The 21,835-nt window shown below is 42.6% G+C and overlaps 1 protein-coding gene across 20 annotated transcripts in view; it reads right to left on the bottom strand.

The window, feature by feature from the left end:
• The window catches only part of SLC44A3 (solute carrier family 44 member 3), a 328,287-nt gene that overhangs the window by 158,690 nt on the left and 147,762 nt on the right, over positions 1–21,835 (bottom strand). For 18 of the 20 annotated variants that reach the window (XR_006712487.1, XR_006712475.1, XR_006712476.1 and 15 more), the window contains one exon: positions 3,112–3,167. The gene's annotated coding sequence lies outside the window, so the exon portion shown is untranslated. Of the gene's footprint in view, positions 1–152; positions 420–3,111; positions 3,168–21,835 lie in introns of all 20 variants that reach the window. The other 2 variants (XR_006712472.1, XR_006712481.1) reach the window with 1 other exon arrangement.

The raw sequence follows: 21,835 nt of genomic DNA, 5'->3' as shown, positions 1-21,835 counted from the left end.
GATTCTGGATATGTTTTGTGAGCATTTTCTGACCGATTGGGAGTGGGGTATGAGAGAAAGAGAGGTGGCAAGGATGACCACAGGTTTGGGCCTGAGCATTTCTAACAAGAGTGTTTCAGATTTCTGTTGCTGCATAACTAGTCATGTCCTACCCTGGTGGCATAAACAACAGCAACATTTGTTTTGTGCACAAATCTGCAGTTTGGGTAGCGCTCTGAGGGAACAGCTTGCCTCTGCTCACTCAGTGTCAGCTAAGGCAGCTCCAACATTGGGGGCTTGTTTCTTCTGAGAGTTCGCTCACTCACATATGTGGTGGTTGATGCTGAATGTTGGCCACATCTATATGTGGCCTTTCCATGTAGCTGCTTGGCTTCCTCATGCCTTGGTGTCTGGGTTCCAAGGTTCCAGGGGTGAGTCACCTCAGAAAGAGAGAGAGCCAGGTGGAGTTTGTACCAAAAACTTCTTTCCTCAAAAGTATTTTTTTAATTCCAGCATAATTAAAATACAGTGTTTTTATTAGTTTCCGATGCACAATGTAATGATTCAACAATTCCATACATTACTCAGTGCTCATCACGATAAGTGCACTCTTAATCCCCTTCACCTATTTCACCCATCCCCCCACCCACCTTCCCTCTGATAACCATCAGTTCTCTATATTTAAGTTTTTGGTGTTTCTTTCTTTCTTTGTTCATTTGTTTCATTTCCTAAATTCCACATGAGTGAAATCATATGGTATTGTCTTTCTCTGACTGACTTAATTCAGTTAACATTATGCTATCTAGATCCATCCATGCTGTTGCAAATGGCAAATTTTATTCTTTTCATGTCTGAGTAGTATTCTATTGCATATATATACCACATCTTTCCAGATCTTTTTTTTAAGTTTATTTATTTATTTTGAGAGAAAGCATGAGCACAGGAGGAGCAGGGGTGGGGAGAGAGAGAGAATATCTCAAATAGGGTCCACACCTGTGGAGCCTGAGGTGGGGCTCGAACTCACGAACTGTGAAATCATGACTGGAGCCAAAATCAAGAGTTGGACGCTTAACCAACTAAGCCACTCGGGTGCCCCTATACCACATCTTTATCCTTCATCTGCCAATGGACACTTGGGTTGCTTCCATATCTTGGCTATTGTAAATAATGCTGCAATAAACAGAGGAGTACATATATCTTTTGAATTAGTGTTTTTGTATTCTTTGGGTAAATACCCAGTAGTGGAATTATTAGGTCATATGGTAATTCCTATTTTTATTTTTTTGAGGGACTTCCATACTGTCTTTCACAGTGGCTGCATCAGTTTGCCTTCCCACCACAGTGCAAGAGGGTTCCTTTTTCTCCACATCCTTGCCAACACTTGTTGTTTCTGTGGCTTTGATTTTAGCCATTCTGACAGGTGTGAGGTGATATCTCATTCTGGTTTTATTTGCATTTCCCCGATGATGAGTGAGGTTGAGTAGCTTTTCATGTGCCTATTGGTCATCTGAATGCCTTCTTTGGAGAAATGTCTGTGCATGTCTTCTGCCCATTTTTTAATTGGGCTATTTGCTTTTATGATGTTGATTTGTATAAGTTCTTTATATATTTTGGATACTAATCCTGTATATTAGATTTGTCATTTGTAAATATCTTCTCCCACTCAGTAGGTTGTCTTTTAGTTTTGTTGATTGTTCCCTTTGTTGTGCAGAAGTTTTTATATTGATATAGTCCTAATAGGTAATTTTTGCTTTTGTTTCTCTTGCTTCAGGAGACATACCTAAAAAAAATGTTGCTATGGCTGATGTCAGAGAAATTACTGCCTGTGCTCTCATCTAGAATTTTTATGGTTTCAGATGTCACATTTAGGCCGTTGATCCATTTTGAGTTTGTTTTTGTGTATGGTATAAGAAAGTGGTCCAATTTCATTCTTTTGCAGAATTCTTTTGCTGTCCAGTTTTCCTAACACCATTATTTAAAGAGACTTTTTCCATTGCATATTCTTGCCATCTTTGCCAAAGATTAATTGACCATATAATCATAAGTTTATATCTGGGCTTTCTGTTCTATTGATCTATGTGTCTATTTTTGTGCCATTACCATATTGTTTCAATTACTATAGTTTTGTAGTGTATCTTGAAATCTGGGATTGTGATACTTCCAGTTTTGTTCTTCTTTTTCAAGATTGATTTGGCTGTTTGGGGTCTTTTGTGTTGCCATACAAATTTTAGGATTATTTATTCTAATTTTGTGAAAAATGTTGTTGGTATTTTGTGTATCAAACTTATGACATCACCATGGAAGTCTTGCCTCACTTCTGCAACATTATGCATCAAGGCAATTACAAAGTTCTGCCAAGAGTCAAAGAGAGGGAAATAGACTCCATCTCTTGATGGGGAAATGGCAAGAGCACATGTGAGTGGATATATTGTTGTGTGATTTATTTTTGGAAAAAATAAATAGAATAAAATAAATGAAATAAATCTTCTACAGACAAAGTGACATATTTATTGACATGAAGAAGGTTGGAGTGGGGTGAGATCAGAAGCCAATATTAGGAGTTTGAGATAATTCTGACATGCCCCTTGGCCTTTGTTTTCTTTTTAAAAAAAAATGTTGATTTACTTATTTTGAGAGAGAGAGAGAGAGAGAATGAGAGAGAGCAGGGAAGGGGCAGAGAGAGAGAGAGAGAGAGAGATGTGGGACTTGATCTCATGAACTGCAACATCATGACCCAAGCCAAAATCAAGAGTTGGATGGTTTAACCAACTGAGCCACCCAGGAACCCCATCCCCTTGCACTTTCAAATGGAGAAGTCAGATAGGTAGGTGGATATGTGAATTTTGAGGTCAGGGAGTGTCATCAGTGTTAATATTTAAAATCAGAAAGGCAGATAATATGAGAAAGGAAGTGAGTGTAGATAGAATGTGATCCAAGGATTCAGTTCTGGGGCACCCCGACATTTAGCAGCAGGAGAATGTGGGGATTAGGAGAGAATGGGGATATGGTTTGGTACCCTGGAAGCCAGGTGAGAGCGGTATTGGAGGAGGAGGCAGTGGGCCAGATTTTTCAAAGTCTTGCAGTTTATGATTCTGTGATGATAAACACCTGAACAGGTATTAGTTTTCTTACCTCATGCTGTTAGGCTCCATCAATCCAAATTCTTGTCTCTGTTGGACCAGAAGCTTCTGAAAGGCAAGGATACTGGCATTAGTCATCTCTGGACCCTCTAAGGAACTATCATCATGTTTCCCACACAATCGATACTTAATAAGTGAGGGTGAACAGAAACTGACAACAAAGAGACATATGTGAGTTGAAATTCCTTAAAAGGGCAGTTATAAGCTTGAGAAAATATTCTCATTATTTGTGGTAGTTATGTTTCATAAAGTTTCTATGAACGTTGAATTAGCAAACACTGAACCACCCTTTCAATGTAAATACACGGTTAGATTCCTGTGATCCTCTGGTCACAGCGGTTTCCTCCACCCATCAATATATAACCTTGTTTTATGTATGTTTCTGTTGAAAGACACCTTATTATATATACTGTTGATTCATTAACATTGAACTTGCGGCAAACAGCACCGTAACTCATGCCTGCATGGCGTCTAATGCATGTATTCTCTCCATAAGGCCCCTTAGAGCCTGGAGCTTTGCAATCTTGGCCAGCACGTCAGCACATCGCTTGGGAGTCATTTTAAACCACGAAATCACCAGGAAAAGACACCAAAATGTGAACAACGTGACACTAAATAGACTGTGAAAAGGATGTTTATTTATAGGAAGAGAGTGGAAACAAGAAGGTAGAGCATACTGTTGTTGGAACTCAGTGGTGTTGCTCAGCTAGAAAGCCAGAAAGCAGTGCAGTGGGCGCCTCAAATTTCATGCTGTCTCTAGTGAGCGCAGAAGAACAGGGAGCGCTGATTTGGGGAGAACAGATACATTCTAGCCACTGGCACATTTGCAAATATGGAATCTGTGAATCATGAGGATGACTGGATCTACCTTGCGTTAAACTGAATGTAAAGGGCCAAAGAACAAGGGTTTCATAGCTTTTACCTTGGTACATCCATTTGGAAGGGGTCATAACTTCAGTACATTTTTTCTTTCTTTCTTTCTTTCTTTTTCTTTCTTTCTTTTTTTTAATTTTAACTTTCAAGATGTCATTATTACTTTGGGCCTTAACGCCTTACACAAATAACTCAAATTATAGTTCATTTTGATCGCATTAATTTGAAGTCAGATTTTATTACTTTGAAAATGGCTTTACATTTCTGAGCCTACCCACTTTGGTCAGCCTTTTCTGCCTCTATTCCCATTAAGTGGATGGTCTGAACAGGTTTTTCTATTTGGGTATTGAGGTAACTGAACAGAATAAGTTGGGGTCCTCACTTAATGTTCTTGGGGAAGACAGGCTCCTGTAGAGAGAGACTGTGTTTCAGGGTCTAACTTTGCTGTGGGTCACAGCCAAGTCCATCTAGGATTCCACCATAGCACAGAGGTGTTTGCCTGTGCAGGCTTTCAATACCGTGTCAGTGGCAATTTGCAGAAATTCCGTGCAACATTCAAAAGCCCATGAATGGGCCAGGTAGTTGAGAGTTGGGAAAAGCACAAACTGAATAATAGTATTTATGGAGACTGGACCAGAATAGTGCTGGCTCCCCCAGTAGAGGTGATCACTTCCCTCTCTGAAGATGCTATGAACGTCCCATGAAAGAAAACAGACCAGATGTGGCTTTAAGGGAGAAAATATCGTGATCTTTTGGTTTTAATAAGCAATTCCCTAAATAGCTAAATTAAATTTAAGAAGAAAATGGAAAACAAAACTACAATGCCCTTTAAAAATGCCCTTATAATTTTCCTGGGACAATTTTTTATACAGTTAAGGAAAAGCAAATTTGTTACCTTTTCTGGCAATCTCAAACTCTTTGGTTTCTGATTCCTAAAAAAAGTATTTAACTCATTGAAGAGTAATGTGGCTGACTGATCAAATGCCCACTGCCTGCTTGGAGCTGGGGATCCCTCTGGAGAGGCTCAAGGGCACCCCCAAGGGCCTAGCTCTGAGTGCAGTTCCTGTCGGAAGCTGCCTCAAAGCAAATGCAAGATAAGCCAGGAGCTTCTGTGGGGAAGACGGCAGCATCCATCTTGCCATTAGGCTGATCAGTTTTCCTCTGCCTCCTCTTTCCTTAAAACGTTGTCTTCCCGCCAAGATAATGTCCAGGCTTACACAAATGTGAGAAGTGAGGCAGAAAGCCACTGCACTTGCTTTGCCTAGAAATTAATCTTGAACTCTCAGAGGAGCACTTAATATCCTGTGGAAGCAACACTCTCCAAATACAGCAGCCCTGCCATTCTGGGGGCCAGATTGCCATTGACCTTGATTTCCCAGCTATGAAAGATTTTGGAAAAGGCAGTCACAAAGCCCATCCACTTTCCTTGGGCCAGAGCTCCAGGCAGATTAAGGGGAAGGTCCCCAGAAAGGTGCAGCCGCTGGTTTTGAAGGAGCGCTAAAACCCCACTGGAATAAACCAGAAGTGTGGGATCAGTTAACTCAGGGTTTCACTTGCCACTATTCCTATGGATGGAAGAGGTTCCTTAATGCAGACCTCACTGTTCTCGGTCTTTCCAGGGAAGCCTTCCTTTTTGCGATGTCTCCGTGCAAGCAGCGGGGCACGGCTGCAGGCGGACCTATCTCCCTGCCACCTGTGTGCACGCGCAGAGATGAGTCACGGTCAGCTGGCCTGTGAAGCTGAGTAATGCGTGGCGCCTGAGATACTGTTCCTTGGAAGTGAGGTGTTCTTTATTTTTCGCTAACTGAATGAGATGTTCTTTAACATGCCTCACAAACACAGTCTGACGTAGAAAACTGCCCACAATTAATGTGTGTAGCCATTTCCTGTTTCGAATATAAAGAAAGAAATATGTGATTTTTACTCGTAGAAGTTTCTCACCCCCCACTCGTGTTGAACAAACATGTCTTCAAGGAGAGCAACATTAACTGTCTTAAGGGACCTGTTTCTCTGTCGGGCCCTCCTGGTCTGACCCGGTTCAGAGGTCCTTTTCCGATCCTTGACGGTCAGGGGTAGATGATAGCAAGTCACAGGTCCGGTTTACAAAAGCCAGGTGTTCCGGTGAGCGAAAGCTTTCTTGCTTTCAAGCTAGGGTGGCCAACCACCGTGGTTTTTCCTGGACTGAGAGTTTTCAGTGTTAAGCCCAGGAAAGTCCCTGGATGAGTCGGTCACCGTATTTCAGGCCAACTTGTGCCTAGGGAAGCCGCAGAGTAAAGGACTTGCCAGCGTGGGCTCTGGAGCTGACTGCCTGAGTTAGGACCACTGTCCGTTATTTAACTTGCCATGTAACCGTGGGTGAGTTACTTAACCAGCTCCTCAGTTTTCACACCCCAAACCTGGGAAAAATAACATCTCCCTTTTAGGGATGTCGTGAAGCCAAAATGAAATCATTACGTACAGTGTCCCTCTGTGAGCCGCACGCATAGGAAGGGCTCATAAATGCTGGCTATTTTTGTTGTAATTGTTATTATTTGAAGGTAAAACAGTAGCAGTGAAGTGGGCCACCCGTGGGAAAAACGGCAACTAATATACCTGAGGTCAGCCCAGAGCTATCAAGAGGTGGTCAAATAACATTCATGACAGCTTGAGAAGACACGAAAGCACAGGAATGTGTTCTTCTGTTTGGAAACTGTTGATCAAAAACGGATTTTACTTTGAAAAGTTTTGGTGCCTTTAGGGGCAAGTTTCCATTATCTGGGAAATCCGGGCAGATGGATTTCTTGGCTAGGGGAGGCGTAACTCCAGGTGTGCTCAAGGCCCCGCAGGCTTCCTAAGTGCCCTCGATGCGGAAGCAGATGCCAAGGGGAGCCTGTGGTGCGTTGGCTCCTCCCGGGGCACAGGATCAGGCTGCAGACCCTTGGCATATGCCGTGGAAAATCTTCCCACACCGGCACCGGGGCTCCAGACACATGTGTTTTAGATCAGTGTTAATCGAGTCAGCTTCTGAAGCTCTTACTTCCTGTCATTTGGCCTGCAAAATTTTGCTGAGTCATTTGACCTCATGCATCTTCTAAAACAGTAGTCACATGACCAGAGGAAACTGCTGTGGGCACACAGCTTGCCTACGGGCACGTAGTTTTGCAAACTTAAACCAACCAACATGCGGAGATCACACACTGCCGTGCCCTGCATTGAATTAGGGACCTGGAACTTATTGGGAGCAGCAGGGCCCGGCTTGTCCTCAAAGCACCGGCTTTCTAGTGGGAAGGACAGGTGCATATTCTAGGACTACAGGCCAGACCCTGAAAAGTTTTATGAACAAAAACATAAACTGTGTGACTGGGTGGCGCAGATTAATTCATTCTGACTAGGAGAATCACAAAGAAAGGCACACCCAGCTAGAGGAGAACACGTAGGACTTGGACAAGCTGAGAAAGGGGAAGAAAGTTTGGACAGAGGGTGTGCAGAAGCCAGAAAACATAGGCAGGTTCGCGGGGTCATGTTGGGCATCCAGCATGCTGGATTGGACCACAGGAAGCACAAAGGGGGTTCGGTGGGAGATCAGTTGGGCCCGCTTATAGAGAACGGAGTGAATACACGAACCTAGAGTCTACACTTTCTTCCATATGCAAGAGGAAAGGCTTTGGAGCAAGGGAGTGATAGGATCACAGCAAGGCCTTAGAACATGACTTGGTCAAGGAAGGAATCTGTGGGCGGATAAATGCAGGCGGCAGGAAGGCAGGGGAGGGCAGAGGTCTTAGTCCCACAAGACAGGTAAGAGTTGATGAGACCTGAACTTTGCAAATGGCAGAAAGAATGGAAGGGAAGGAAGAGAAGACGCTAATGGAAACTTTGGGAGGGAGAAAGAGAGGATTTAACCTCCATTTCTCTGCACCAACCCCAATGTGGGCACTGAGCTGGGAGGGGCAGCAAGGAAAGGAAGAGCAAGTGAATAACAGTCTGGGTAGAGCGGCAATGATCACAGGTTGCAGAGCTGAGGGGAAGGGAGTTGGTTAGCCTACAAAAAAAGGCTGAACAGCACCTTAGTGACAGCTTGTCTGTACAGGAGAGACACCAATCACAGCTGTTTCCCGGTCTCCTCAGAAAAAGGCTCAAGTTAAGGTCTGGAGAGTTTAAAGGAGATATTAAGACAGAATTTCCAAATGGAGAAAGAGAGGCCAATAGCAGGAAGTGTTTTAACTTCAGGATGGTTTTGTTTCTGAGCTTCAATCTTTGCACCACTGCCTGGACATGGGAAGAGGTTCCTCCTTCTATCTCCCTTCCAGAAAACCACCTCAGTCCCGCCTTGGTCAGTGGTTTCCTCTTTGACCAGAAAAGTCAGCATCACTGTTACTTGAAGGAAAAGCAAAAAGCACTGGATATGAATTCACCTTTGGAGATAATTGTACAAAATTCCTTTGTTAATTTTCAATCGGCATACTGAAAGTAACAGGTGTAAGTGGGTTTATGACGGTATTCACTATCAAAATCAAGTCCCTGAATTGGCTCATAACAGAATGCCACTTCAAAGCAGCTGTGGCAGGAAAAAGGGTATATTGCAAGGTTGTGGGGGCTTTGGGGTCACCCAAGACAGGAAGTGACTGAGAGCTGAGAGTCACTGAGCCCCACGAGCCCCAGTCAGTCCTGGCTTCTGCCTCTTCCTGAATCAGCTGTCTTCTCTCTCTCTGCAGGATGACCTTCACTACTTCAGCCATCCCATCCCGCAACACCTGAGTGGCCCGTGCACAGGTTACGGGACCAGAGAACGCCAGTTCATGTCTATTTATCTTAATTCCGATCTCCTGGGGACTCTGTCTCACCTAGGTGAACAAGGCCATATAGCTCAAGCATAGCTGCTAAACGTTGTGCACTACTATGGACAGAGCAGGGGTGGTTCTCAGGGAAGAGTGTCATGAGCTGGACAGCCACCTTCTGATGCCCCTTTAAAAATCATGACAGGATCAAACCTCTCATCCTGCATGGCAGAATATTTGAAATGTAGAGACTAGGAATATGTTCATAAAGATAAAGAACTTCTGCACAAAAATCACTGAGAAAAATCATCATCCAGAATTGTAGAATCACATGATGCAATTACATCATTTATTAATGTGGTCAGCAAAGGAAGCATTGACCAGCCTTTGGCATTCTTGAAACTTAGGAAGAGTCAACCAGTCGTTACCATTCTATGGATACACAGGAACCACCACTTCTGAAACTTCTTCAGTTGTGGCAGCTTTGTTTTACTCACATCACTTCCCTTCTCAGAAATCATATGTATTTCTATTTCGTAATCTTAAAACTTTTGAGCAAGAGATTCAAGGCCCATTTCATCACATAGCACCACACTCTATCCCAACCTATTTCATTCTTATTGCTTACCTCATGTTATTCCCCGTCTCAGTGGTTTCAAACCCAGGCAGATTTTATATTAGACACCTGCATCTCACCCCTGAAGATTCTGATTCTGGGCCTTGGGAGTCCGTGTGTATGTGTATGTGTGTGTATATATATATATATATATATATATATATATGTGTGTGTGTGTGTGTGTATACACATAATTTCTTTATAATGTTTATTTATTTTTGACAGAGAGAGACAGAGCTGTGGAGGGGCAGAGAGAGGGGGACAGAGAACCCAAAGCAGGCTCCATGCTGTCAGCACAGAGCTTGATGTGGGGCTCAAACTCACAAACTGTGAGATCATGACCTGAGCCAAAGTCAGATGCTTAACCGACTGAGCCACCCAGGCGCCCCCTGAGATCCATTGTATTCTTTATCCAGTTTCCCCAAATGGTCACATCTTAAAAAACCTAGTACAATATCACAGCCAGGTAAGGCAGTCGAGGTGTAGAATCTTCCCATTTCCACAAAGATCTCTTCTGTTGCCTTTTTATAGCCATACCACTTCCCTCCTCTCCACCCATCTCTGACCACTGGCAACCATGAATCTGTTCTCCATTTCTACTATTTTGTCATTTCAAAAATGGCATACATATGGAATTGCACAGACTATAATCTTTTGAGATTGGCTTTTTTCACACAACACAGTTTTCTGGAGATTCATAGAAGTTAAGCGTATCAATAGTTCATTTCTTTTTTTAAAATTTATTTATTTATTTTTGAAAGAGAGAGAGAGAGAGAAAGAGAGAGAGAGAGAGAGAGAGAGAGAGAGAGCGCAAGTGGGGGAGGGGCAGAGAAAAAGAGAATCCCAAGTGTGGGCCCAAAGTGGGGTTCCATCTCCCAAACTGCGAGGTCATCACCTGAGCTGGAATTCAAGAGTTGGGTGCTTAACTGACTGAGCCACCCAGGGGCCCCATAGTTCATTTCCTTGTACTGCTAAGTAGTATTCTATGATATGGATATACATAATTTCTTTAGCCACTCACTCTGGGTCTTTTCACCCTTATTGAAGCACAATTGACAAATAAAATTATAAAGTATTTAAAGTGTACATCATGATGATTTGATAGACATATATGCTATTAACCCATTCCCTCCCTTGAGTTAATTAACATATCTATCACCTTACATCCTTGCCTTGTTTTGTTTTGCTTCGGTAAGAACACTTAACGTTCTAATTTCTTAGCAAATTTCAATTGTAAAATACAATGTTATCAACAAGAGTCATCATGTTATACATTAGGTCCTCAGACTTTTTCATCTTATAGCTGGCAGTCTGGACCCTTTCACCAACCTTTCCTTCTTTCTCTCCCCCCAGGCCCTGTTAACCACTTTACCCTCTGTTTCTATGAGTTTGACTTTTTTTAGATTTCACTTTTAAGTGGTACCATGCAGCACCTTTCTCTGTCTGACTTACTTCACTTAGCATAACGCCCTCAAGGTCCATCCATGTTTTTTCACAAACAAAAGGCAGGACTCCCTGCTAAAAACCTTTTTTTTTTTTTTTTTTTTTTTTTTTTCCCATCCATGTCCAATTGCTTGAGCAATATTTGTTGAAAAGGTGATCTTTCCTCTTTGGAATTGCTGTTGCACCTTTGTCAAAGATCAGGCATATTGTATGAGTCTTTCTTGGTCCTCTGTTTTGTTTTATTGCTCTATGTGTCTATCCGTCTACTAAAAGCCACACTGTTTTTATTACTTTAAATGTATATTAAGTCTTAATATTGGGGAAAGTGATTCTTCCCACCTTCTTCCCTTTCAGGATTGTTTTCATTATTCTAGAGTCTTTGCCTTTCCTTATAAATTTTAGAATAAGTTTGTATATATCTACAAAAAACCTTGCTGAGATTTTGATAGAAGTTACATTAAAACCACCTCAACATAATAAAGGCCTCCTATGAAAAACCCTCAGCTAACATCATACTCAATGGTGAAAAACTGAAAGTTTTTCCCCTAAGGTCAGGTACAAAGCAAGGATTCCCACTGTCACCACTTTTATTCAACAAAGTACTAAAGTCCAAGCCACAGCAGTCATACAAGAAAAAGAAATAGAAGCCATCCAAATTAGTAAGGAAGAAGTAAAACTTTAACTACTTGCAGATGACATGACACTATATATAGAAAACCCAAAAGACTCCACCAAAAAACTACTAGAACTAATCAATGAATTCAGTAAGGTCACAGGATAAAAAATCAATATATAAAAATCTGTTGCATTTCTATACACTAATAATGAAATGGCAAGTGAGACATTAAGAAAACAATCTCATTTTCAACTGCACCAAAAATAATAAAATACCTAGAAATAAATTTAACCAAAAAGGTGAAAGACCTGCACTCTGAAAACTATAAAATACTGATGAAAGAAATTGAAGATGACACAAACAAATGGAAAGACATTCCATGGTCATGGGTTAAAAGAACAAATGTTGTTACAATATCTATACCACCCAAAACAATCTACAGATTTAATGCAATCTCTATGAAAATACCAACAACATTTTTCACAGAATTAGAACAAATAATCCTAATTTATATGGAACCATAAAAGATCCTGAATGGTCAAAAGCACACTTGAAAGAAGAAGAACAAAACTGGAGGTATTACAATCCCAGATTTCAAAATAAAGTACAAAGCTATGGTAATCAAAACAGTACGGTACGGACACAGAAATAAACACATAGATCAATGGAACAGAATAGAGAGTCCAGAAATATAGTCATGATTATATGGTCAATCTTTGATGAAGGAGGCAAGATTATGCAACAGGAAAAAGACAGTCTCTTCAACAAATGGTGTTGGGAAAACTAGACGGCTATATGCAAAAGAATGAAATGGGACCACTTTCTTACACCATACACAAAAACAAACTCAAAATGGATTAAAGGCTTACATATGAGACATAAAACCTCAAAAACCCTGGATGAGAATAGGCAGCAGTTTGTTTCTCTGACATCAGCCATAGCAACATTTTTAAAAGATATGTCTCTTGAAGTAAGGGAAACAAAAGCAAAAATAAACTATTGGGAGTAGATCAAAACAAAAAGCTTCTACAGAGCAAAGGAAACAATCAACAGAAGTAAAAAGACAACCTACTGAATGAGAGAAGATATTTGCAAATGACACATCCAATAATGGGCTAGTATCCAAAATATATGAAGAACTTATACAAATCAACACCATAAAAACAAATAACCCAATTAAAAAATGGGCAGAAGACACGAATAGACATTTCTCCAAAGAGGACCAATGGGCCAAAGACAGATGGCCAAAGACAGATGGCCAAAGACACATGAAAAGATGCTTAGCCTCACTCATCATCAGGGAAATGCAAGTCAAAAGCACAATGAGTATCCTTCACACCTGTCAGAATGGCTAAAAACAAAACTGCAAGAATCTACAAGTGTTGGCAAGGATGTGAAGAAAAAGCAACCCTTGTGCACTACTGGTGGGAATGCAAACTGGGGCAGCCACTGTGGAAAACAGTATGGAGGTTCCTCAAAAAGTTAAAAATAGGAATTCCCATATGACCTAGTAATTCCACTACTGGGTATTTACCCAAAGAATACAAAAACACTAGTCCAAAAAGATATATGTACTCTTGTTTATTGCAGCATTATTTACAATAGCCAAGGTATGGAAGCATCCCAAGTGCCTATCAATAGATGCAGGATAAAGAATATGTGGTGTAGGGGCGCCTGGGTGGCGCAGTCGGTTAAGCGTCCAACTTCAGCCAGGTCACAATCTCGCGGTCCGTGAGTTCGAGCCCCGCGTCGGGCTCTGGGCTGATGGCTCAGAGCCTGGAGCCTGTTTCCGATTCTGTGTCTCCCTCTCTCTCTGCCCCTCCCCCGTTCATGCTCTGTCTCTCTCTGTCCCAAAAATAAATAAATGTTAAAAAAAAAAAAAAGAATATGTGGTGTATATACACAATGGAATATTGCTCAACCATGGAAAGAATGAAGCCTTGCCATTTGCAACAACATGGATGGATCTAGACAGTATAATGCTAAGTGAAATAAGTCAGTCAAAGAAAGACAAATACCATATGATTTCACTCATATGTGAAATTAAAAAACAAAACAGGGAGCCTGGACGGCTCAATCGGTTAAGTGACCAACTCTTGATTTCAGCTCAGGTAATGATCTCATGGTTTGTGAGTTCGAGCCCCGTGTTGGGCTCTGCACTGACAGCACTGAGCCTGCCTGGGATTCTCCCTCTCCTTCTCTCTCTGCCCATTCCCCACTTTCTCTCTCTTAAAATAAATAAACTTTAAAAAAAGAAACAAAACAAATGAACAACAACAAAAAAAAAAAAAACAGAGACAGACCAAAAAACAGATTCTTAACTATAGAGAACAAAGAGATGGTTACCAGAGGAGTTGTGGATGAGGGGATGGGTGAAATAGGTGAAAGGGATTAAGAGTACACTCAGTCATGATGAGCACTGGGTAACATACAGAATTTTGAATCACTATATTATACACCTGAAGCTGACATGACACTGCATGTTAATTATACTGGAATTAAAATTAAGAAAAGAAATTACATTAAACCTACAGATCAATTTGGAGAGAAGTGATATCTTTAACTATATTGAGCCTTCTAATCCATGAACAGGTTATGTCTTTTCATTTATTTAGGTTTTATTTATTTCTTTTAAAGTTTATTTATTTTGAGAGAGGGAGAGCAAGAGCAGGGTAGGGACAGAGAGAAAGAGGGAAAGAGAGAATCCCAAGCAAGCTCCATGTTGTCAGCATAGAGCCGGATGCAGGGCTTGATCCCATAAACCGTGAGATCATGAGCTAAGCCGAAATCAAGAGTCAAACACTTAAATGACTGTGCCACCCAGGCACCCCCTACGCTTATTTAGGTTTTAATTTCTTTCTTTTGCAATTTTCAGCCTATATATACTATACATTGTTTTGCTCACTGTATATGTAAGTAATTCATTTTCTTTAAAGTGATTATAAATGATACGGTGGGTTTTTTTAAGTTTATTTATTTATTTTAAGAGAGAGAGAGCACAGAGCCTGACATGGGGCTCAATCTCACAAACTATTAGATCATGACCTGACCCTAAATCAAGAGTCAGACACTGAACCAACGGAACCACTCAGGTGCTCCCGGTATTGTGGTTTTAATTTTGGTGTCCACAGAACTGTGATTGTTTCATGTGTGTTTTTCTCGTATTCTATCTTCCTGCATTCACTTATAAATTGAAAGACGTGTTTTTTTGTTTTTGTAGATTCCTTGGGATTTTCTATGTAGATAATCATAACATCTGCAAATAAAGACAGCTTTATTTCTTCCTTTCCAACCTGTATGCTTTTAATTTCTTTCTTCTTACCCTAGTGCTGTGGTTATAATTTCCAGTATTATGTTAAATATGAGTGATAAGAACAGACAACCTTCCTGTTTCTATTCTTAGAAAGAATTCAGTCTTTCACTAATAAGTATGATGCTGGCTGTTGGTTTTTCGTAGATGCTCCATATTAAGCTGAGAAAATTCCATTCCGTTCCTAGTTTGATGTCAGTTTTTATTAGGAATCACTGAATTTTGTCAAATGCTTTTTCTGCATCGGTTGACTTGATCATACATACAGTTTTTCCTTTGGAGTCTGCTAATATGAAGAATTATACTCGTTAGTATTCAAACATTAATCCATCCTGCATAGCTGTGCTGGACTCCATTTGGTCACAGCTGGTTGTTTTTTTGTTTTGTTTTTTTGTGTGCTGTGGGTTTTGTTTGTTAAATTTTGGTTAAGAATTTTTGCATCTATGTGACTGCGGATCATCTCGCACTGGGTAGTTGAGATTCGGAAGGCACTCAGACTCAGTGTCAGCAAGACTGCCCCTCCAGTCAGAACCGTGCGAAGATAAAACGGCCTTCCTTAAAGGATAATCATGTCCTGTCATGGGGGCTCCTCAAGCTCTGGCTTAATGACCACCGGATGGGAATGTTGTAGAGGAAATTCAGACGCCAACTGGTGGGAGTGTGACTGGACAGCCTTGCGATTCTATTCCAGCCAGAGAGCATGTGATTTCATGAACTCCATTGCCCTGGTTCCCAGTGCTTCAGCATTTCCTGTCTGCAGCTGGGACGAAGGCTGGGCTTGACCCGCCACCTGAGGTCTAGCGCTTCTCTGGGAGTTACAGCAGAGAGTCAGGCCGCCAACCATCTGCTACCCAGGCAGGCAAGCAGGCAGGATGCCCCAGGGCCTGCATAGAGTTTTAGACCCTTGTGATAAGCCCGCTGTCTGTGCCTCATGGGCCAGACAACCTTAGTCCATTCCAAGCCCCAACCCCAATGGGCTCTTTATTTCAGTGACCCTGAGGTCACTGTGGCTTGAGTCTTGGCTGGAACAGGACAAGCAGGAGCAGGACAGACTGTTTTGTGTTTCTCAGTCTGTCCAGATTTGCACTTCCTTTAGAGGACCTTTCAGATGTTTATTTTTCCACTCTTCTTTTCATTAACTTGAAAGCAGCAAACTATATTTTGCCAAGAGAGAAAAAACATGCCTCATGCACAGGATTTCTTCTCAACCCATCCCTTAGTAAACGCTATTTCTGAGTGGGCTTCAAAGCTGGCCCAGCCCTGGATCCACCAATATCACTCACAATACTTGAGAAAGTAGATTTGAAACTTGCAGCCTTGATTTGAAAACTACTCTTACTCTGCCTCTGTTGTATTTCATACCAGGAGGTGAGAGATGCTTGTGGGGTGTGTGTGTGTGTGAGTGTGTGTGTGTGTGTGTGTGTACACAGTCAGCACACATAATTGTTTTGCCAGGTGGTAAAATGGAACATCAACTGTCATTACAAAAAGGGGTTTGTGGACCGGCAGACTCCTATCTCACGATGTTGAATAAAACTCAAATCCGAACACCTTAATGTGATATGAAATATACTCATGGAGATCTACCTCCCAGCTTTCTCTCTGCTTCCTCTCCTTCTCACACTCCTTTCTTTTCCTCAATAATCTTCCAAGTCACTTGAAATTCTTGCCATAAGCACCACTGCCTACATGTCTCCAGGAACTCTGGTTAGAAAGAGTAGGTACCATGGGGTGGATTTCTCATGAACCTGTTAGCGCTCATTTTAGCAGGAATTGCTTTCTCACTGGTCTAGCAGAGAACCTAGATTCTAGAGTGGAGATGGAATGGGACTAACATAGGCAAAGTCTGGTGGAGAGGAGAGGTAAAGCAAAGAGCCTAATGTGGGCAGAGTCTAGAGAAGGAGGCAGGGAAGTGAGGGGCCTGTTGGGCAGCTGTAAGCCTCAAATGCAAGCATGAACATGGCAGCAGATGTGTGCATCTCATGCCTTATCCCATGCAAGGGCATTTCCAGGATGGGTATGTGCACTAACCTCCAAGAAGCCCCAAGAGCAACACAGCAAAGTCTTTTCCACCTGAGGTGCTGCTCCAGGGCTGCTAACTACAGATAAAGCAGAAGAACCACAGAAGTACAATCTGCTGGTTCCCAGGTATGGCTGGGCTCATTTCCAGGCTCCCTGGAGAAGCTTGGCAATGGCAATGGAACTGGAGGGCAGACGACTTGACTCCAGGCCCAGCTCGGCCATGTATCAGCTGAGAGAGCTTGGGTTGGCCTCAGTTTCCCCATCCATCAAATGACATAAGTGTCTGCATCTTTCTGCTGGGTGACCTCACACCGTCCTGTTATAGCACCTACTCTAATATGCCAGTGTCTCCCAAATTCCAGGCACGAAGCCAGTCCCCTCCCAAGTTCCGGAGCCCTGAATCCAATCTCCCTGAATATCTCTGTTTGGGATCCACAGACCCCCAGAGCTTAGTGTGCTCCATTGACCTGCTCACCTTTCTTTCCAAACCTGCTCCTCTTCCTAGTTACACTGCGGTGAATGACAATGTCATTCACCCATGTACCCAAAAGAAAGCTAGATGTTTGCCCTAGCCTCTCCTGTACCTCCCACATTCTGTCACAAGTCCAATACAGGCTCCTAAATGTCTCTTGAATCCAATCCTGCTCTCCATCCTCACTGCCACTGCTCTGGACTGAAATTGTACCGTCTCTCTCTGGGGCCAATGCACTGACCTCCTGTCTCACCCTTCAGTCTGGAATCCCTGCTACATGATTGCTTTGTCTAAACTGCAAAGCTCTTGTGACTCTCCTACTTAACGCCCTTAGTGATTACCTATTTATTTCCTTTGGGCTAAGAATTCAAACTCCTTAATATGCCCTGGTTCCCCCTTGACTCATTTCCTGCCTACCTTCCCTCCCCCACTCTTTAATTAAGTAATTAATTAATTTCTTTTATTTTTTTTAGAGAGTGTGTGAGCCAGGAGAGGGGCAGAGGGAGAGAGAGAGAATCCTAAGCAGACTCCATGCTCAGCACAGAGACCGACACGGGGCTAGATCCCATGACCCTGGGATGACAACCTGAGCCCAAATCAAGAGTCAGACGCTCAGCCAACTGAGCTAGCCAGGTGCCCCTCCGTCCCCCACTTTATGCTCTACCTCTCACTACACTCAACTACTCAGAGTGCCACAAAGGGGCAAGACTTTCTCTCTTATGACTTGAATGGCCTGCTCCCTTGCCTGGTATTCTCTGACCCTCTTTTTTGCCTGCTCAGCCCCTACTGAGATCCATATTCTCCCTGGAGACACCACTCTGGTCCCACCTGAGTCAGAATAGGCTGCCTCAGGGCTCCCTCCTCTCACAGAACCTATCATACTGAGTGGTATGGTGACATTGTCTATTGCCTGCAGGGCTCTCTGAGCTCCTCAAGTGTGGGCAGTATGCCTCAGTCCTTCTGTCTCCCAAGCCTTCCACAAACCTTCAGGAACCGTGAGAAAACACATGTCTGCTGTTGAAGCCACCCAGCCTGTGTATTCTGTTAGGACAGCCCTAGCAGAATGATACAAGTATCGACTATATGCAAAGTCCTTTGCCTTTACGGGTTGCAAGAGAGGATCCTTGGAAGGTTTCTATGGGATGTTCCTGTTTGAGTCCCATTCTTTGAGTCTCCTTAGGCAGCATTTCTTCCCGTGACAGTATGGTTTAAGATAAAATTGTGGCCTTCCCAGAAGTTTTGCGAGAAGCCACATCTTTCATTAGAGGCCATTCTGTCTGGCTCCTCTTTATCTGTCCTAAATTTAGAAGTTTGTGCACCTGCGAGGTAAGCAGGAAGGAGGATCATTCTTGAGGCTTTGAGGCACAGGCTATCTGCCACAGGTAGAGTCACAGTCCCGTGGCCCCCTGCCAGGCTGGGAGGGAGAACATGGGTTCTGAAGTCCCCGGATCTTCCCAGTTTGTTGCATGAGTGTACTAAAGTTCCTGGTCTTACTTAAAATAAAACTCCTAAGAGGCACATATATGACTTCAAGTCTTCTCAGGATTATCATGCCTTTTTTCCAGGGGTTAATTTTCAGAAGGGGTTTGATGCCTTTCCCCAAATAGAGAGTTTTGTTCAAAGAATACTCAGATTATTGAAATCAAGTAGCATTGTGATTCTGAGCTACGGGGGACAGAGAGCGTTCAGTTTATATAAACCAAAGTGGGGGGGTCCCGGGATGTTGACAACATGGGCATTGGTACCTGTCACTGTGACCACCAGATGCAGGAATGGGGCCACTCACAGAGCCTTTCATCTCACACTGACGTCCTGCCGGGGAGTGGAATCTGGGGCAGGGGTGCGAGCCTGGCATGTTCCAGAGGCCTTTTATGGGCAAGCAGAGGGGACTCCAACCACAAGGCCCGAGAGCAGAGAGTCAGAATTCAGGGAGGTGGCACGATGGAAACCTGCCTTCAGGAGAGAACATCTGGACGTGGTACATCCCTTCATTCCTCAACAAAGTCAGGAAATGGAAGCAGGAGGAAACATTGAGAAATGAGAACATTGAGCTCTTTTAACTGGCAGCTCTATTTTTGTGGATTAATAATTCATAAAGAACGACTTACGACACACAGGGACTGAGAGCTCACGAGCGGCATGCCTTGGCGACCTCACGTGGCCTGTGCAAGGAGCTGGAGAAAAACATCTGTTGGACCTGGATGATGTTGGAACCATGCATCATGTAAGCAGGCTGCCCACTGAAGAAGCTAAAGTGACCAACCAAGTATGAGCAACTCGACCTCACTAGAAGTTATAGAAAGGCAAATGAAAGATGAGATGTATATTTTTCACGTCCCACACAAAGTTTACAACAGGTAACAGTACCACGCTAGGTTTTAGTTCAGAGAGTTGAAGTGAGCCCACCTAGATCCTTCCCTCCCACTCAGAAGCTCTACTGAAATGGCAGCAAAGATGTACACAAGAGAATAAATTCACTGTGGTGCCGAATGTAGCAGGTAGGGACATCAGCAGAGTTTTTGATAATTTTCTAGAAGATAAAAAGTCATTGGGTTTGAAATGCCAAATAAATCTCAGAGGGGGAAACTGTATATGAGGTATGAGAGGACGCTGCAGTGAGAGAGATGGACTCTTGGAAGGAGAGCTATCTTCCAGAAGCGATGCCAAGCTCTGAGTTGACAGAATGGTCAAGTAGGAATGGAATGCGGGTTGGCTATCAGGATGACCATTTGTGGGGCAGGCTGTGGGCAGCTGAGCCAGTTGGCCACCTTCACTCACACTGCTTCCCTGCCACGGGTGCAGAGCAGCTGGCCATGTACTGGCTCCCTTCAGAGACGAGTGTGCTCTTTAGGGGAATTCAACAGTTGGCCCGGGGAGATCTAGGGCTTCTTGAGGGACGGTGGGCCCTCCACAGTGAGCCTGTCCTTGCGAAGGCCATGAAAAGGGTATGTGCGGGGTGTGAGAAGCATCCCAGCAGCCTGACTTCTACCCCTGTATCTAAAGTGAGCAGTGCAAGGCCATATGCTCTACTATTAACATATACTCGTAAATGTGAATGGATATACCAAGGACAGCCAGAGTTCATGACAATTAAACATTTCAGTAGAAGGGCTGAAAGAAAGTTGAAGAAATACTCCAGAATATAGTCTAGAAAGAGAGAGATGAAAAATATGAGGGGTAAGTTAAAAGGCATGTAGGATCAATTCAAAATGTCTAACATCTAGGGAGCCTGAGTGGCTCTGTCGATTAAGCGTCTGACTCTTGATTTTGGCTCAGGTCATGATCCCAGGGTTCTGGGATCAAGCTCCATGTCTGGCTCCCTGCTGAGCATGGAGCCTGCTTAAGATTCTCTCTCTCCCTCTCCGCTTCTCCCCCCTCCTCTCTTTCTCTCAAAAAAAAAAAAAAATGTCTAACATCTATCTGGCAGGAATTCCAGAAAGAACAGAGAACATGAAGGAGAAACATTATCAATAGAAAAATGAGTTTTCAAATTGGAAGGAGTTGCTGAGGACTGAACAAAAAGAATTTTTAAAAGGACCCAAATATGTTGTGATAAAATTTAGAACATGAAATGCAAAGAGAGGATTTTCAATGCCTCCAGGGAGTAAAGATACAGTATCATAAAAGAATAATTAACATGGCCATGGCCTTCTTGTCAGTAATTTCAGATGCCAGAAGAGTAACCTAGTGCAACAATGCCTTTAAATACCAAAGGAATGTGATTTTTCTTTCCAGAATTATCGATTCAACCAAATTATTCACTAAGTGAATATCAGGGCACATAAAGAGTTTTTCAGAACCGCACTACTCAATCTTTCAGTTAATAATATTTATACAGTTATAATATTATAATATTGGATTTATACAGTTATAATATTGTATATTATAATATAATATTGACAAAATATTGACTATTGATTTTCAACTTTCAGAATGTCTATAGACAGAGACTCAAACATTTATCCACTGTCTTTGTTTGGGGGCTGCTATAACAAAATACCACAGACTGGGTAGCTTATAAATAATGGAAATTTTTATTTGACAGTTCTGAGGGCTAGAAGGCCAAGATCAGGGTGCAGCATGGTCAAGTGTTTGTGAAGGCCCTCTTCTGGGGCACAAACTGCCACTAACTCACATGGAAGAAGGAGAAAATAAACTCTCTGGAACCTCTTTTATAAGGGCGCTAATTATATTCACAAGGGATCCACCCTCATGACCTAAGCAGCTCCTAAAGGGCCCACCTTCCAGTACCATTACATTGGAGATTAGGATTCCAACATATGAATTGGGGGGTAGGGAGGACTCAAACATTCAGACCACGGCATTGAAAGATTACTTGTGTGTGTTCTTCAATGAGATGAAAGAAGAATCTAAGAAAGAGAAAGTCAAGGGATCCAAGAGATATTATAAATAAGTTAAGGGTATAATTAAAATGAAAAAACAAAACAAAAACAAAAAACAAACCACCTGGTGGCAACTGGTATATACCTACACCACAGTAAGATAAAATTAGGCCATTCAAAATGTTATGTTTAAGAAATAGGATTTTTTTGGGGCGCCTGGGTGGGTGGCTCAGTCAGTTGAGCGTCCAACTTCCGCTCAGGTCGTGA

The sequence above is a fragment of the Leopardus geoffroyi genome, chromosome C1 (assembly GCF_018350155.1).
Source record: "Leopardus geoffroyi isolate Oge1 chromosome C1, O.geoffroyi_Oge1_pat1.0, whole genome shotgun sequence".
Taxonomy (NCBI): Eukaryota; Metazoa; Chordata; class Mammalia; order Carnivora; family Felidae; genus Leopardus; species Leopardus geoffroyi.
This window is presented reverse-complemented; position numbering and strand designations above follow the sequence as displayed.